This window comes from Camelus dromedarius, chromosome 12 (assembly GCF_036321535.1).
Source record: "Camelus dromedarius isolate mCamDro1 chromosome 12, mCamDro1.pat, whole genome shotgun sequence".
Taxonomy (NCBI): domain Eukaryota; kingdom Metazoa; phylum Chordata; class Mammalia; order Artiodactyla; family Camelidae; genus Camelus; species Camelus dromedarius.
The window spans coordinates 17,532,710-17,537,053 of NC_087447.1; positions in this window are offsets into that span (position 1 = coordinate 17,532,710).

Here is a 4,344-nt window from a genome sequence, read left to right on the forward strand (position 1 = left end):
GCACGGCTCCGCCCCCAACGTCTACGTAAAGACGTGCGCGTCAGGAGCGGCCTACATTGACCGCCAATGCACAACCTGGGGTTTTATCGCCCTCTGGCGCTGGGAGGTGCAAAAAGCGGCCAGGACGGTTAAATTAGCTCATACCTTTTTTGGGAAGGATTGTGTGTGCCTGTCTAGGAGTTTTTGGTGCCGGCTGGAGGAAAATACAAAGATGACTGCGTTTCTGATCTTAAAAGATCTCACCAGAAAAGTGATTTCACAGGGAGAAAAACAGAATGATGACTGAGAGTGCAAGCTGTATGGGAAGTCATAAACTATTTCCTACTGACTCAAGAGAGGTAACACATCTGTAGCAATGGATCCAGTGTTGTTTTTGTTACTTTTTACTTTGGGTTTTTTTTTTTGTTTGTTTGTTTGATTGTTTTGAGCAAAACACTCAGGTGTCATTAAAAGAAAATCTATGTCCACCAAGCTAAACGAGTCTAGGAGTGAAATTTGGCTTGCTGGAAAAGTTTATATTTGCTTCCTGCCAGAGTGGAGTTAGGGCCACCTGACAGTCTAATACCCAAGAGGGTAATAAATAAATGAAACCATATATACTTACTGGTAAGGGTCTCTAAGATACAAAATTTTTTGGGGGGGTGGGTAAATCTCCTCTTATTTCTACCCCATCAGAATAATTAGTTCAAAATTCTATTCCCAATCATAATTTTTTGATGATGTGATAAAATAATTTAAAATCACGTTTATGTGTTATTATTTTTAATTCTTAATTAATTTTTTATTGAGTTATAGTCAGTTACAATGTGTCAATTTCTGGTGTACAGCATAATGTTTCAGTCATACATATACATATTTTTTTTTTTATAAGATACAAGTTTAGATGAAAAAAATGAAAGTTGCAAAACAGGTAAAAAAGATCACATTTATATAAAAAAGCATTCAAAACAAAGTTATACGCATATGTTAATATTGAAATGTCAAGATTGAAACATCAAGCTGTAACAGATGGTAAATTTCAAACTCGGATTCACTTGTGCAGAAAATATGCAGGCAAAGGTTACAAAACAGTTCCTTGGGTCTTGTACTCCTCGTTTAGACTAAGAATATTAAAAAAATTAGAGAGTAGAAGGGGAGGAATTGGTTGAGGGATATTTTGGAGAGAGATCTTGTGCTTGGGAGCAGCTTAGGGCAACCTCCTTCCCCCAAGCCTGGGACCACTCTGAGGAGCCTGAATGCGGTCCCTGTAGTTGGGAGACACAAAGGACTGGTGCCTGACATGCCTGAAAATGCTTGAGTTGCCTGTAGCAGCAGAGTGGAGGTGGCCATGCTGGGATCTCCCAGCCGTCCCAGATTTTGCTGGAAAGCAAGGGGGTCAGAAAGATTCCCTTGCACCAGAGATGGGCCACATGAAAGAGAGATTCTGGATCTATTTTCAGTTCTGCTCCAGGAGGCTTCTGCTTGAACAAGAGAAAGCCCCCAGGACCAGAGTCAATGGCAGCAGAAACTGCGCAGTGTCTGAGAGCAGCACATAACACGTCAGGCGGTCACGGTTGGGGGTGTCCTCTGGAGGTCCCACATTGTGGCTCAGGTAAAGACCTGGTCTCTACCAGACAAAAGAAGGTGCATATACTAATTTATCCTCTCTTCTCCCATCTCCCCTCAAAGCATTTGCCCAGGAGGGCTCAGAAACTGCCTACCAAACAGGGTGGGGAATAAGGAACAGAAAGGCAAGATGGGAAGAATGTCCCAGCTGGAGCAGAGAAGATCTGATTGTAAACTGAGTTCGGAGTTTTGTATATACTCCCTGCCACTGGATCTGTGAATGAGTTCAAAGATCATTTTGCCAAACTTACTCTATTCTTAAAAAGGCAAAACTAAGTCCCAGAATACAAGATTGGATTGGCTCAGATTAGATTGAATGTCTGCTTGGTCCAATCAGTTAAAGCAAGCTCATAGGAAGCAAAGTCAGCTGTACAGATGGAGGAGGTGGGACTGTTCCCAGAGAAGGGAGAGGTGAGGAGGGTGTTGCTATAGCATCATCCTTTATCAATGAGGATGTTTAAAGTCCCCCTGAATTCCATTCTATCAAGCTGATTGCTTGAATAGAGGTTGTGTTTTGGCTCATCATTCAACGAGAATTTATTGAACTCCTCCTATGAGGCAGGCACTGGTTTTGAATGCAACCAAGCAGGCAAGAAACATATTCTGATATAGAGAAACAATAAACAAAATGCACATGTGAAATGCAATGTATTTTATTCACAAAAGTAGATTGATAAAATCAATATACAATATAACGCGCCAATAGACAGGTTGCATATACTGACGCTGGTATCTAAGTGATGACATGTCTGGAATTAGCTTTACAGGGACAGGGAATGATCTGGGCAGTCGTCTGGTTTAGCACTTTTCCTGGAAATCTGCAGTGAATATCTCCTCCCTTTTATTGTTCCTCTACAACCCTCAATTCTTTCTAGCCTGTATTGCAGTTGCTTGTAGACATCACCACTAGATAATAAAACTTGGAACTACTTATTAATGTACAATAAATGTTAAATAAATGAAAGAATGAACTAAGGAATTATCAAACTAATTCAAACTTTTCAGAGCCCAGTTTATTATAATGTGGCAAAAGATCCTGAGGGTTTCTTGGTGGTAAGAATTTTTCACTTTGTTTTTATTTTTATTATTTTATTTTTAGGAAAATCATTTTCTCTTTCTCGTTGCCTCCTCTCCCTCCATCTGAAAATCAGTGACTTTTGCCCTAGTAAATTGTGATCTTTCAGGTGCTGTGAATATCTTTGAATCTATTTCTTTTGTAATTTTGAAATTAAGTTTAATTATTAACTGTATGTGGAAAGGCTTAAAGAGCCGCCCCCTCTCCTGCCATTACTTCATATGCCTTGTATTTTGGATCAGTCTGAGAGCCCACATTCTGAGAGCTTTTATTTCAATCCAATTTCTGTCTTCCAAGGAGGCCTTTGTAAGTCTAGCAGAGAAAAGATCATGACTCTCCGGAAGAAACAGGGAAAGATAAAGGTCTAGCTGGGTCTTAATGGAACTAATGATGATAATAATAGTCAATATCCATTGAGTGTTTACCATGTGCTAAATAGCATGTGTGTTACAGTCATAGCTAACCCATCTGGAGTGGCTGCTATCTGCCAGGATTTGTCCTACGTGCCTTACATGCTTTAACTCACAACAACCTTATGTAAGGCAGATACCAGATTACCCCCATTTAAGAGATGGAGAAACAAAGGCACAGAAATGTTAAGTACCTGCCCAGGGTCACACAGCTGGTGAGTAGATGTTTTGGAGTTCCTATCCTGGCAGTATGGCTCTGAGGGTTACACCACTAACTCCTCCTATTTGTAACTACCTCTTGGTTATGTGTGTTGTTTTCTCAGATGGGCTAAGTCATGTCTGGAATCTCTCAGTTCTTTATCAATGCACATTCAGCCTCCTAAGCCAGTTTGCGCCTTCCCAGGGAAGCTTCACATACTTATTAATGGTACCTGCTTTATAAGGTTGTTATGAGAATTAAATGAAATAATAGAGGCAGGTGCCTAGGACAGTGCCTGGACCACAGTAAGGGCTCAGTCTATATTGGCTCCCTTCCATTGTGTTAAGATGGGAAACCTTTGTGTTAAGACGGGAAGGATGGGAGGGAGCTGTGATTTGGAGAGGGGTCCAGCAGGAGGAGCTGGAAAGGTTGATTTCTTGCCCATACAAAGTTTTTTGTAGTTTTGAGGGACTTTTTAGGGCAGCCTTCCTGTATATGATGGCTCAGATCTGCACTCTTTATGTATGAGTGCTGTCCAAAGCACTGCAGCAGGAGAAGAGGAGGCTGGAGGGTTGAACACTGGCAAATTAATACTTCTTCCTGGTCTCTTCCCCTCATATTTCATTGGCCAGAGCAAATTATGTGGCTAAACCCAACTACACATGGCAGTACAAACTTTCCTTGTGCCCCCAAAGGAGAGCGAAACAGGATACGGGCCAACAGTGTTAATGTCTGGTGAAAAGTTGATCTTGACCTCATTACATTGACACAGAGTGAGGTACTAGTAGAGCCAGCATGAGAATCTAGAACCCCCGTCCTCCAATCCAGGGCCCTTTCCTCTGGAGGTGGCACTACCATAAGGAAAACCGAGGTCTGAAGCAAGACTGAAATCACCACCACCCAGACTGTACCTCGTGGCAGCAAGCGGAGAAACTCCTACTTCATTCTCATAAACGTTTTCATTTCATAAACTGGATACAGTAAAGGTACCGTTATCTTGGTTTCCTTTTTGGGAGGCCTTTCATCTGCACTGGTCTGAATATTCTTAGAATACA